The 14,733-nt window shown below is 44.5% G+C and overlaps 1 long non-coding RNA gene across 1 annotated transcript; it reads right to left on the bottom strand.

Annotated features, from left to right (window-relative positions):
- Positions 1 to 1,371: 1,371 nt before the first annotated feature.
- Positions 1,372 to 2,353, bottom strand: LOC115619683. The gene is made up of 3 exons (XR_003995085.1): positions 1,814 to 2,353; positions 1,690 to 1,730; positions 1,372 to 1,560 (listed from the first exon to the last, which is right to left on the bottom strand). It is a non-coding gene; the product is annotated as an uncharacterized LOC115619683 (long non-coding RNA).
- Positions 2,354 to 14,733: the final 12,380 nt, after the last annotated feature.

The raw sequence follows: 14,733 nt of genomic DNA, 5'->3' as shown, positions 1-14,733 counted from the left end.
GATCCTTTGGCCCTCTTTATCAGTAAATCAGCCTTCTCGCCAACTATTCAGGTTTTTCCCATTATGAACTGATGCTCTCTCAGGACAACTACTTCTCTTCCTCTAGTTTTCACTCTCTAAGGGCACTCTCCTCTTGGAATACAAACACCGAGGAATAAGTCCTGAGTCATTTATGATGTACTTCATTATGATTTTTTTTTCTACTTTAATATTCATACAGCAGACAGGAAGCAGATATCTGACAAGCTTCCTACAGTGCAGTCAGTAAGCATATCCAAATACTAATTCTCTCAGCAAACCCGAAGCCCTTAGTGGCACTGAGTGGCAGAGGAGAGTTTGCCTTCATTCCTCTGTGAATGACTGAACAGCCCCAACTTATCCCCATTTTTGTATTGAAGCAAAAGAGAAGTCAGCAGGCTTTTCTCTCCCAGTACCACAGAGTAAAAGGTCTAAATATGGGAGCATGGGGAAATAAAGTGTCCATCTTAATGTCAACTGAGATTGAGAATGACAGACCACAGTTTAGCCAGCCACATAAAATTATTTTCACTGCAACTTGTATTTCTTATATCCTAGTAAGAAATTACAAAAAGACCAATTACACCAAAGGAATATGATGTAGAGTACAATGTATGCTCAGAGACCCATTTCAGTTTCCCTTCTCTTCTATGTTTATTTATTTTTGTGCGCAGTGAGATACCCTGGCCTAGTAACTACTCTTGCTCAGTGATTGCCTTGATCCTTAAAAGCTGTTCAGCCACATGCTAAAAACATGGTAGCAGTTAGCTTTGATTTCTTCTCTTTTGTTCTAGAGAGATTCATTCTATCATGTGCCAGCCACAGGAATAAAAGTAAGCACATGAATGCTGCCACTGCAGCTATGAACTCCCCTTGCTCTTTTGCAATGGAGTACCTTATAATTAAGCTGGGCTTTTTTTTTTTTTTTTTTTCTTCTCTTAGGTTTCAGTAATATTTATGCCAAACCCAGCACTTCCTGCACAACTGAAAGCAAAAGGGGTTAAGAGCACACAAGATTTTTAGGCTCTCTGTTGCATATTAAAAACAAACTCTACAAACATACAGATAGGTGAAAAGTTCATATATTTTACAAACATAGTAACCGTATACAAATAGCCAAAATATTTGGTGGCTTAGGTCTCAGGTCACAACCACTTTATCTCGCTTGTTTGTATTATAATCAAGCCTATTGTTTATCATTTCCAGCCCTGTAGAATAAGCAGTATTAGAGAACAGGGTTTCTGTTCATCAGCCAACATCCACACATGAAGTGTGGATGAAACAAAGATAAAGCACTAATTCATTTTTATTTCCTTTTGCAAATACAAATTCTTTGCTAGAGAGGAGCAATGGTTTTAAACAGTTGTAACACTTCTTTTTTTTTTTTTTTTTTTGATGGTAACAAATGGCAGTTTATAGTCGTAGCTGTCTGCACAAAGCTTCATGCATATCAAACACCCCAGTCTTTTCCAGCAGTAATGCAGTCTCATTGTTGGCACTGGTTTCACAGTCTCATCAGGAGCTTCGTTATTAGGCTGCTCGCTGAAAAAAAGGAGTGTTAGAATGAAGCAGGACGGGTGTATACACACACGCCTGTAGGCACTGAGAACGTGGATGTTGGGGGGAAGAGCATCAGGCAGTTGGGAGTTACAAAGTAGCTCTCTCCCTTACCAAAGTCAGCCCAGCAGTGCTGCGGAACTGGCCCTGTGCACCTGTCAGGAAAGAGAAGTGTTACAGCAACTTGAACACTAACAACGTTAGTAAAACGTTAATAAAAATCACTGTCTAGCAATACCTGTTTGACTAGATCTCATCAGCTGAGTCACGATGGGTCTGACCAGTGGGTAGACAAAAGAATTCCAGAGAATAAGGAAACACTTCAGAAAAATAACTTCAGTAATTCCAAAGGTAGCATTGTTCCACATTGGTCAGAATGAAACCAGTGAGAATTAGAAATTACGGAGTTAGGAAATGCTGTTCAACTGTCATTGCAGGGAACCTCGTGTCCATATGAGGTAGGTAAAACGTTGCCATTGTACTTTTCAGAAAGAAAGAGCAGAAGTTGAAATCTCCTGTTCAGATTCTAACATAAATAATTACACTCTGGACATATTTCTGCAGCTGCATAAAAGGCATTCCTCAGTTCTGCCCTACATTTTTGTGCTGTTTGAGAATTTACTTTTCTTCATTCCTGTGAGAAAGTTGTTCCTTTCAGTAAAGGATGAAATGACAATTCCCATGCTTTGCTCTTCAAATATTTGGAGATTCCTCAGGAGAGCACAATACAGAATGAATACCATGATCATCTACTAACTCCCTTGGCAGTCCGAGATGAAGTTACACAGTCTTAAGTATCTATTACCTCAGTTGCCTCTCAGAGAACCCAGGGGATGCTGGACTATAAGGATCTTTATTTTCCAAATGCAAATTGCAAATTGCTTTGGGTCAAGGATACAACACATACTACAGGATTTTTTTGGCACCGTCTGTGCAAAATAATTTGGCAGTACATACTCAATCCCTACTAGCCACTAGGCAAATTTCTCGTGTTTTCTTACAGTTCTTTCCTTTACTGCATTTTGTTAGAAAACAAAAATGACTGCTTGAAACAGCAGGAAACCAACTTTGTTAATTATTCCATAAATCATCCGCTTACCAGGAACAATATCGTCAACATAACAAAGTTCTTCTGGAGGGTTAGTTCACTTTCAAAGACAGTCTCTAGAGCACCAGAAAAAATTAACTCGTTAGAAACTGAAGAAGTTCACTGTCTGCTGACACTCTGAGATACTGTACCTTTTCAAAAGGAAAAAAAGAGACCTGATAAAAAAATTGCTGGATTAGTTTTTAAGGTTCCATTAGTTGCTTATTTTGACAGGTCAGTTAGCATCAGTCACTGAAACAAAATGTTATTTCAAAAATACATTAATTTATGGTTGTTATATGCCTATCCAGCCTCCTTCAAAAGCTGTAAGGCTTCATCTTTCTTATCGATTACAATCCGTATGTCCTAGTGACTAACTGAATACCACGAGGGATTAATTTGGAGAAGTAGACCCTGTTTTACCTTTGCCCTAGGAGATTTTTTTCACTATATATGTTGTTTGTGAAAAACAACAAGAGTGTTTATTTTTTGCATCACCTAAAAGATTGCAACAGTGAAAAAAGACTGATAACTTGAGATACTTGGCATGTTAAGTCTATCCTAAGTATTGTACTGTGTTTTTAAAAGGTACAAATCATTCTGGACAGCAGTGAAAACACCAGCCACGCACAGAACTTGGTAGGACGAACAACTCAAACCCATGGAAAGATACCAAGTGGTCAACACCATGACTACAGAAAAGCTGCTTAGGGATGTACATGCCAGCTTGTAAGACAATTCTTGAGTGAGCTGTTCCCAAAGAGGAGACATTAACCAGTGCTCCGAGGCTGTACATTTCTGCATGCTGAAAGAAGCTGGAGGGCACTGTATGTGTGATGCAGATCTCCACTACCGTAATCCAGATAAGGCAGGTAATGTTTGTGATTGTTCCAGTATTCACCACTAATGGGAGGAGAAATATTGGCTTGAACTGGTACCATACTTTATTGGAATGTTTCCACATCTTTTACATTCTTGGAGGACAGATAAATCCACAATGAAAGAATATTAGTTATTAAATGTGGCAATCGCTTTGAAACTATCTGACTGAGAACAAAGGTTACAACGATAACTAAAAGTTGGTGGAGGAGAGGAGGTTAAAAATCATCTTTAAGAGAACAGAGGATAGCAATCCCAAAAAGGCCAAGGTTTGCATTTGAACAATGCAATTTGAACAAGACTAAGTACTCCAAAGTGAAGCAGCTACACGATCTTCTATACACCAACTCCTCAAAGGCAATTGTGCACGCTCTCAAAGACTCTATTAACCGGTTAAGACAAAATGCAATTTGCATCTATTGGAAAGACTGAACTCTTTCTGTCTTCACAATGATCTCAATACCTATTTCATAAAGTGCATTTATTTTATACGCTAAGAGAGGAAGAAGATAATTACGAAAATTCCAACTAGTACTTCAGCAACCTGAGAAGCAGATAAAATTAGCTCTCATGTTGTGTCCTTATTGGCTCCTGCTGAGCATTATTGTTCTCTGTGGACCGTCTCTGGTACAGAGTCAGCAAATGCTTTTATGGGAAAAAAGAAGAAAAGACTTTGTGTTGGTCTTTTTCACATGTGCAGTAAAAAAGATGGGAATTATGAGTTCCTGCTCTCTTTTTTTGCACTTCGGATATAGCTGTAGTAGAACAGCACAGGCAGTGAAACCAACTGCCTGTTGATTTCAATCAAAAGCCTACAGAGTGTAAGCTTCCCAAAATTGTATGTACATGTAAATCTAAGTGCACATTTAATCACCTTTCCTGCCTTTCATATTTGGGTGACTCCTGGAAGGAAAAATCAAGATGTATTAATTTCTGAAGAAATGCGAAAACTTCTTTTGTTGTGGTATAATAGCCAATGCTGCTTTAGTAGAAATAGAGTAGTAAATTTGCTTGATGAAATGAATGCTGAAATTCTAAAAAGAGCTGCTGGTGTAAACATCAACAGGTAAATTTAATTTTCATCCACAGTCTCACACAAAATAAAGTCAGATGGATACTAAGAGGAACAGCATAGTCACTTAATGTTATTTGTATGAGTAAATGTTTACTGAAGTTGACTATTATTTGATCTTACACTGAATTCTAAGCTGGGCAAGTTATGGATCTGAAAAAAGCTCTTGGCAGATTCAGCATTGTTGGCAATAAGCTCCTTGTACATGTAACTACTGGGTGGAGCTAAACAACCACCACAATACCATGAAGTACCACTTGCTGTATGCAGATGACTACTTAATTAGCAAGCTAGGTGGTTTAGATTAATATTTATAAAGAATTTCATGTGAAATGCTGCCAGCAGCCAAGTGCTAATTTTATTATAATTCTGCTCGTGGAAGCATGCTTAAATGTCTTTGGGCTTTAGGATGCTGGCATGAAAATTAGACAGGCAAAATGTATATTTGCATTATAGGTCATTAGAAAACATTTGATATTTTCAATTTGTGTTACAGCTTCTGGCTGGCGTGACTTGTCCAGGAACATGTTAAATATAACTGGACTTCTAATTCACATACATTTGTGAGAGGAGGTCTTAGAGTAAAGCTGGACCACAAAAAGGAGAGTTTTCCAGTTTCTGCCAAGTCAGGTGAAGGGAGCTTCATGGCAGTAGATAAAATTAAGAAAGCCTAAATAATAGACTTGTTTTGCCTCTCTACCCAACTCCTTCAAAGAGTAAGAAAGGATAGTTCATACTAGTTTTGTATTTGAGTAGCAATATTTGCTCCTTGAAAAATACTAACTCTTTCACAGAGAAGGTCTGTTTAGAAGACAAAGCTAGCCGTGGTGCTAGAAGCACTGTCTGCTTCATCTTGCACAGTTCTCTTGCAGCTGTCTTGTTAAGTTGCTTCACTCAAAAACTAAACCTCTGCAGCTGCTGCACAAAGTTAAATTATTTGATTTCAGATGTCAGCATCATTATTTCTACAGCCTAAGGCCACCAGGAACTTGGTGTTTTCACACCAGGAATCTGGTGTTTTCACTGATACAGTGTGTTCTCTGTGTATTGCGAAGAAGTAGACAAATTGGTTCAGAGTCAGCTAGACCTACCCAGCCCGGGCCTGGCTGATCGTCTGAGCAACAAAATCTACCTGAAATGCCAAACAGCACGTTGCTAATCTTGAAGTCTGACACTCTGGCTGACTCTGAACCCACAGCATCATGTGTCATTTGTCTGATTCTGTGTTGATATTTGTAACACAAAAAAAGTAACACTCAATGCTATGCGTACTAATTACTGTTCTTAGTAGGTTTCAAACAAGTGAAATATATATAAATAGCTGCACAGATATATAAATAGCTGCATTCAAAAGAAGGAACACACATTCGTAAGAGAATCATGTCCTTCCCCAGTTTCTTGCCTCAGAAGTCAAGCACCTTTTAGATCATCCGGTTGTCCAAGACCTTGGACATATAATTAAATTCTCTTTATAGTTATTCTCTACATACTGCACTATGCAAGCCTGCAATGACAACTTGCATCACGATCCACCATGGTAAAGTCACACACACACAAAATATATATTTGAACATGGAGCATGCATTACATTTGTGATGGCAGAGATCCTGCTCTGGTAGAGACACTAGTATTTGAGAAGATTAAGTGGAAATTTTTTGGCAGCTCTAAGGAGAGGGGCGGGGGGAGAAAACGAGACCTCTGCTGCAGACAACGATGTAACTGCATTGACAATCTTCTCAGTCTTGAACTTTTGCATTAACAAGAGTCATGCTTTGCCAATTACTGAAGCGGTGCACCCCATGCTATATGTGCAACAATATCTATGTGCTTTCCATGGGCATGTGGGGGTCAGAGCTCTGAGGTGGGCATGTGGGGGTCTGAGCTCTGAGGTAGGCATCTGAGGTTCCATATTTGGTGGCAGGAAAGAGCTGGATAACTCAGGCTATGCCACGCAACCGTGCTCCAGCACTGCCTGTCCTCCAAACTAGAAGTTATGCAGCCAAGTCAGCACAGCGAGCATGACCTAATATCCTCTTTACCCTAGCAGGACTGATCAGCTTTAATTTAGCACTTTGTTAACTGCCCACACTGGAGCTGACTTGCTGTCAACCATTTTGGAAGCCAGGGCAGAGTGTGCTTTTGTCTGCACTACAGCGGCAGCCTCGGAAAGCCTTTCAAAGGAGTGCACCGAGTAGCAAGACATTTTGAGCAGCCAAGACTTAGTAAGGAAGAGCTACTACCCTTAGCTACAATCCTTTCTGGAAATTAGGAGTCTTACTCAGACAAGCCAGAGAGAGGCTTTTCCCAGCTTAGCTGGACCCCAGCCCTGGTGTGCTCTTGAGACTGCGGCTATCCTGGAGAGATCAATCCTCAGGGAAAACTGGAGTTTCCTGTTTCCTGAGGGGATTCACACCCATAGCTCTCACCTGGAAACCAAGCACCCAGGCTGATGGGCTATTCTGGAGAAGATGGTCTCCACCCTTCTTTGCAAACCATTTGACATTGAATGGGAGAATGAGCCTCTTCCTTAGGATACTTGGGGTGGAAAAGGGCGAGATCTGAATCTCAAGCTCTTTAAAGGCCTTCTAGCTCATTTTGCAATCAAACTTAGAGATATCACAAAGCCTGAGCTGCTTTGGAGCTTTTTTGAAGCAGTTTCTTAAACTTTTCCCTAGCCCCCTGCTACAGACAGCATGATGGACCTGACAGGCTTGCTACAGCTGCCTTGATGTTCTTAGGAGGAGCTGAAATCCAGGCAAGTTTACAAACCAAATGCCTTTTTATATGAAAATCTAATTGTCTGAGGTCACACACAGAAGCTGAATGTCAGGCAAATTCAAGAGAAGTTAGGAGTTTAAGCTCCTTTAGCATTAAGAGTCAACTGTGGAGCAGGTCTTTACGATTTTGATTTGTGTGGAGTGTATGTGCCTGTATGCTGCTCTAGGTATCCAAAACCTCCTCTGGCTCTTTCACAAAACAAACAAAATCAAGTTAGATAAAGCTGATTTGCCACAGACTTAATCTTAAGCTGATTTCAGTGCAAGACTGACTAGAAGAAATTTTACCTTAAGTCAGTACAGTCTAACATTAAAAAATGATGGGGCATAGAAAAGGAGTGACAAGTGAGCAGAAAAATGCAGAAAAGCATTTTGCTAAGTCTGAACAAACAATCCATTATTTTCTTCAGTTTAAGGTTGTAACAGCATTTTTCACTTCATTCTGAGTAAATGTAACAGTTTAGAAAAACCTAATGACTAAGGCAATGTTCTCAGCTGGTTATCACTAAACAAAGCCTGTGCTGGTACAGACAGACCACAAAACAGGATGTGCTATTGTACTGTTTAGGTAGATCTTTCCAAGACGAAACTTTCTCAAACAGGGATATCTTCTTTTAGGGAAATAAAGGGACTAGGAGGATGGGTTTAATGGCAGAGAACCTCTATTATCCTTAGAGATGATTTATGATAACATGGTGCCCATGTGCAAGTACGGCATATTCAAGTGCAGTACAATTTATATTGTACTACATGTACAGAGGCTGTTCAGTAATTAAATCCTAAAAGCTGAAAAAGCATTAGGGCATCAGCTGTAGAACCCACAGGACCCTTTCACTGGTACCAGTAAACACAAGAGATTCAACATGAGCATATTACGGTGCAGTACCCAAAATTATGAAAGGAAGTTAATGTGTTTAAACCCTTTGCTTTTTCTGTCATGTATTCCAAACATTGACTCTGAACCTGCACGGACCAACCCATGCAGCTATCAGATCACAGAACCTCAGACTGGTTGAGATTGGAAGGGACCACTGGAGGTCATCTGGTCCTACCCACTTGCTCAAGCAGGGCCACCTGGAACCAGCTGCCCAAGACCGTGTTCAGGCAGCTTTTGAATGGATTGAGATTCCACATTGTCCCCAGGCCACCTGTGCCAGTGCTCAGTCACCCCGGAATCATAGATTCATAGAATAGTAAGGGTTGGAAAGGACCTGAAGATCACCTAGTTCCAGCCCACCTGCCATGGGCAGGTACACCTCACACTAGACCATGTCACCCAAGGCTCTGTCCAACCTGGCCTTGAACACTGCCAGGATGGAGCATTTACCACTTCCTTGGGCAACCCGTTCCAGCGCCTCACCACCCTCACAGTAAAGAACTTCTTCGTTATATCTAAGCTGAACTTCCCCTGTTTAAGTTTGAACCCATTACCCCTTGTCCTACCACTACAGTCCCTGATGAAGAGTCCCTCTCCAGCATCCTAACAATGAAAAGTGTATCCTGATGTTCAGAGGGAACCTCCTGTGTTTCAGTTTGTGTCTACTGCCTCTGGTCCTGTACCCTGGGTTCAGCTGCAATAGTTATTTTTCTCCTTCCTAGTAGCTGGTGCAGTGCTGTGTTTCAGCTTTAGTCTCAGAACAATGCTGAAAACACAATGATGTTTTAGTTGTTGCTAAGTAGCACTTACCCTGATCAAGGACTTTTCAGTTTCTCATGCTCTGCCAGTGAGGAGGGGCACAAGAAGCCATGAGGGAGCAGAGAAATCACACCTCACCCAAACTGGCCAAAAGGGTATTCCATACCACAGCACTTCATACCCGGAAGGCCCAGACTGCTGGGTATCGGTCAGCAGGAGGTGAGCAAATGTATTGTGCATCACTTGTGTTTGTTGGGGGCTTTTTTGTTTGTTTGTTTGTTTTACCTGTTTAGTTTTATATTCTCTCCCCTTATTATTTCCCTTAGCATTATTGTTAGTAGTAGTAATTTTATATTATACTGGCAACGTCCATCTTGCCATTGTATTCCCAAAAATTGAATCTCCTGTGCATGTCCCTTGACATTACTCTGTTTTATGGCAAAACCGGCCTTCAGCAGGATTTGGATTATTTTCCTCCCTTTCTCAAAAACTTCCGCTGTATCGCCCCACACGATGATGTCATCAATGTATTGCAGGTGTTCTGGGGCTTGCCCCTGTTCCAGAGCAGTCTGGATCAATCCATGGCAGATGGTAGGGCTGTGTTTCCACCCCTGGGGCAGTCGGTTCCAAGTGTACTGGACGCCCCTCCAAGTGAAAGCAAAAAGCTCTGCCGCCAAAGGAACTGAGAAAAACGCATTGGCAGTATCAGTTGTGGCATACCACTTGGCTGCCTTTGACTCCAGTTCATATTGAAGTTCTAGCATGTCTGGTACAGCAGCACTCAATGGTGGTGTGACTTCATTCAGGCCATGATAGTCTATCGTTAGTCTCCACTCTCTGTTAGACTTTGGCACTGGCCATATGGGGCTATTTAAGGGTGAGCGGGTCCTGCTGATCACTCCTTGGCTCTCCAGTCTATGGATCAGCTTATGGATGGGAATCAAGGAGTCTCGGTTAGTGCGATATTGCTGCTGGTGCACTGTTGTGGTCACAATTGGCACTTGTTGTTCTTCGACCTTCAGCAACCCCACAACAGAAGGATCCTCTGAGAGACCGGGCAAGGTGGACAGCTGCTTAATTTCCTCTGTCTCCAAGGCAGCGATACCAAAAGCCCATCGGTACCCTTTTGGGTCTTTGAAGTACCCTCTCCTGAGATAGTCTATGCCAAGGATGCATGGAGCCTCTGGACCAGTCACAATGGGGTGCTTTTGCCATTCCTTCCCAGTCAGGCTGATGTCAGCCTCCAGTACTGTTGGGATCCTCTTGTCACTCAGGAATTTTGGTGGTTTTGTTTGGTTTTTTTTCATTTTCCCTGTTTAGTTTTATATTCTCTCCCCTTGTTATTTCCCTTATCACTATTATTATTAGTAGTACTAGTTCTGTATTATACTTTAGTTACTGGACTGTTCTTATCTCAACCCATGGGATTTACATTCTTCGATTCTCCTCCTCATCCTGCCCAGAGTGGGGGAAAGAAAGATGGAAGTGAGGGAGCAGCTGCGTGGTTCTGAGTTACTGGCTGGGCTTAAACCACGACATCCTGTCACTGGGCACCACTGGAAAAAGCCTGGCTCTGTTCTCTTTGTACCCTCCCTTCAGGTATTTGTACACATTAATCAGATCCTCCCTGAGCTTTGTCCTCTCCAGGCTCAACAGTCCCAGCTCTTTCAGCCTCTCCTCACAGGAGGGGTGCTCCAGTCTCTTCATCATCTCTGTGGCCCTTCACTCAGCTCTCTCCAGTATGTCCATGTCTCTCTTGTGCTGGGAAGCCCAGAACTGGTCTCAGCACTTCTGGTGTGGCCTCACCAATGCTGAGAGCAAGGGAAGGATCACCTCCCTCAGCCTGCTGGCCACACTCCTCCTCACGCAGCCCGGGATGCCATTTGCCTTTCTTGCTGGCACGTTGCTGGCTTGTGTCCAGCTTGGTGTCCACTCGGACCCGCATGCAGCCTGTTACTGCAAAGCTGCTTTCCAAATGCTTATTTTGCCTGGAAATATTTCCTACTGACAAAGAGTTAAACTTCCTAAGGAAAACTCTCACAACTGAACTGTGTCATGCCACTAGCAGCGGCGATAACATTATTGTAAATTTATTTGCCAGTACTCTTACAGTTGCAACACCCAGCATGGCTGCTCAGTATTACAGTTGAGAAAGCTCCAAAGCCAGCCAATGCAAACGCTTCAGGACTCCCACTGCTGGAGGATTTGCAGCAGTAGCAACGCAATGGTGGGAGACGGCAAAAGATCCTCACTTCCTGAGGCGAATTGTCCAGGGAGAAAAATACAGATGTCTTCGATTTTGGCTCAAATGCTAGGAAAGTCTAATGTAGAGTCAGGCAACACCCACCCACCTCACCCACCAACACCTTTTTTGTTTGTGGTGAAACACAGCAGTAAAGGGGAGGGAAATGAGATAGTTTTTTTCACGTAATCGAAAAACAAATGCTGCATTGGAAAACATTTGAAAAACAACTTTGATTCTTGCAAGCATTCGCCAGGTTGTTTCCCTGCCTCTCGCCCTCCCTAAAACCTCCTTGTCAGGAGCTGTTGTCATGCAGAAAATCTTGAACAGTGAAGCAAAAGGAGAATAACCTCCTGTATTAGCTGTGCAGGAAATTAACACTTTCTAGAACTGTGTGTACGCTGAGGCCAGGAGCCAGGGTGAAATATGAGGGGTCTTGGCACTGTGGTAGAGAGAACCACTGTTGTGTACCTGCAGCAACACTTGCCTCTTGGTATTATCCCTGTTTGGGAATGGGTTGATGGGGTGCGGTCCCAGTTTTGGTGAGGGGTTAACGTGGCATGGTCTCAGTTTTGGTGAGAGGTTCATGTGACCCGGCCTTAGTTCTGCTGATGGGTTGAGGTGACATCATTTTAGTCCTCCACTGATGGGTTAACGCGGCTCGAGCAAATGACAACCACAAACCCGTTCAGGTGCCTCTGCAGAGAAATGCCGCCTTTTCCCAAAATAAACCCACAGCACCCAGAAAAGGAAGCCACCAAGCCGGGCCCGGGGGGATGGAGCTTTCCGGGGTTTATGAAGCGGGGAAAAGGGGGATGCTGAGAGCTGGGGGGGCAGCGGGTGGACAGCGGGAGGCAGGGCAGCGCTGACCCCTGCCCGCCCGCTCCGGGAACGGCCGGCTCTCCAAGGGGGAAGGCGGCTTAGCCGCCTTGGAGAGCCGGCCCTTCCCGGAGCCGTCGGGTGGGCATGGGCGAGGGGCGGCGGACATGTTAGCGGAGGCGCCCGCCCCGGCTGCGCCACCGGGGGAGCGGGCGGGCGGTAAGATGGAGGCGGCGGAGGGCATCTGAGGTGAAGCGAGGCGGAGCCAGGGCCGGGGACGGCCGTCCCCCTTCCCGGGGAGGAGAAGGAGGAGGATGGGCTGTGGCTGGAGGAGTTGGGGGGAGACGGCGGTGGAAGAGCGGGGGGGATGCTGGGACTGGGGCATCTCCGCCGCACACGCACAGGCGCGGCCGCGGAGCTATTAATAACCCGGAGCGGTGGTTGTAATACTCAACAACCCCCCCAAAAATAAAATTCACACCCCCCCCCCCCCAAATAATAATAAGTGTGCAACCTTGGGGCCGCCGGGTCCCCGACTGCCCGCCCCGGTTACGGTCAGATGCTACACTCTGCCACTCGCTCCATAAAAGCAAACAAAAAACCCAATAACAAATTAAAATAAACATGTATTTTATATATTTATGATTTAAATAATTAAATATTGTATCTATGATGTAGATACATGTAATATACGTGAGTGTGTACATATATTAATTATGTAATACGCATATACAATGTGTATGTATTATACATAATACATAAAAATATAGAAAGATGCGTGTCTACATTTCTATATTTAAATATATAATATCATATAATATAAAATACAATTTTAATATATGAATTATATATTTTTCTTTCATACATACATCTAAATTATGTATGAAATTATATCATTTATATATATATGTATGTATATGTATTGTCGGGTGGCAGTGGTGGCGGTGAGGGTTGAGAAGGATGACGCCGTGGGCTTGCAGGGGCCTCCCCGCGGTGAGAAACAACAAAACGATAATTAACGGAAGAGAAGAAAACCACTATGCAATAAGCCCCTATCTGCGCTACATCGCGGGTAGGAAGGAAAAGAGCCGCAAAGCCCGGGGCGCGGTGTCACCGCGGCAGCGGGTGCGGGGGCCCGGCGGGGGGCCGGGGGCTGTTTCCATGCAGCTCACGTGTGCCGGTCGCGGGCGGGGGGGGCGGTCCCGGCACCCCCGATCTAGGGCAGTTTGTTCAACTGCGGTAACGGGAGCTCGATGTTCCCGCAGCGCGGGGATTTCTGAGAACTGGGGCTGTGTCCTCAGATGAACCCGGCTGCCTGCTTCCCCCTGCCTGCTCCAGACACTTAAAGCGGCGATGCCAGCCCGGAGGTGGGACCCACCCCTACCGGCGCCGCACGTACGCCTGCAGCCCGCAGTGCGGAGCGGGGCTGCGGGCAGTTCGAGAGGGGCGGGCAGCGCTACCCGGCGGACCCTCCGCACGGAGACGGCTCCTCGGCGAGGCCCAGGGCCTCCGTCTCCGTGACCGACCCCCTGCCTGCACTGAGATCCACCTCCTCCCTCCAGGTCCTCATGCCCCCCTTGAGTCTCGTTGTGCTTCCATCCCTGTCCTTATTTTTTTGTTTAATGAAACATAACAACGCCTTGTCCAGGGAGTGAGCTGCCCGACGGTGATCACTGATCACCTGTATCATGGCACCCCTTACCCATGACAGCCTTCAGGTGTAAGAGCAGAGCCGCCACAAACTCTTGCTGTCCCACCAGTGTCAACTGGGAAGATTCAAAGGCCTTGCATGCAAAGTCACTCGACAAACTTACCTGATGAGCTTTGACCCAGTGTTCCCTGATGGAAATGACAAAAAGCTATTTTCACTGGGTATGGTGGTCCAAACCTTGAGAAAGCAGGGGCTGGAATGGTGAGTTTGGAACAGTTTATGAACAGTGTGAACCACTTATAAATGGAATCAACCATGGAACATTGAATTACATCCTTCAAACCTAGCTGTAAACGGAGGCTGATCCCCACCCAGTCCACCCTCCCCATGTATGTTATGTGCCTGCCATGTATGTACACTCAGCCGCCAGTTGATTTTCCATTGGGTGTCTTTGCTGCAGTTAAAGGTAGATGTTCCGAAATTAACTTTAGTCTGGCTTTCCACTTTTGAACTTGAGACTCACACACCCATACTCCTGCTGAAGGATGGTGTCTGATGCAGGCTGTAAAATCCATCTGGGATCCTGGGTGCATGCTCAAGCAGCTAGCCCACGCTGAGCTCAATGCTGCCATGGCTACAACGCTGCCAGCACCCAAAGCGGGTTTATACCCAGATCCCTGGTGCCCATGTGGGCTGTAATTTCATTGAGGCACGGACATCCCTTGGGTACCCGCCACCTGCAGAGGTGAGCCCCAGGAGGGAGAAGTCGTCCTTCATTCTGAGGCTCAGGATCAGCAGGGTTGGTCACAGGACATGAAGGACACCAGCTGTGACTCAGGGGATACTATAAACCACTCCTGACCGAGACCCACAGCCAGTACCACCGTGCAGAGTATGGGTGGAATTAGGGCAGAAGAAGTTAAAGGCAAGAACAGAGAAACACTAATTCTCTGAGTAGTAAACAGGAAAGGAACATGCTCTCCATATCCACAATA

The sequence above is a fragment of the Strigops habroptila genome, chromosome Z, assembly GCF_004027225.2.
Source record: "Strigops habroptila isolate Jane chromosome Z, bStrHab1.2.pri, whole genome shotgun sequence".
In the NCBI taxonomy this organism is placed as follows: domain Eukaryota; kingdom Metazoa; phylum Chordata; class Aves; order Psittaciformes; family Psittacidae; genus Strigops; species Strigops habroptila.
This window is presented reverse-complemented; position numbering and strand designations above follow the sequence as displayed.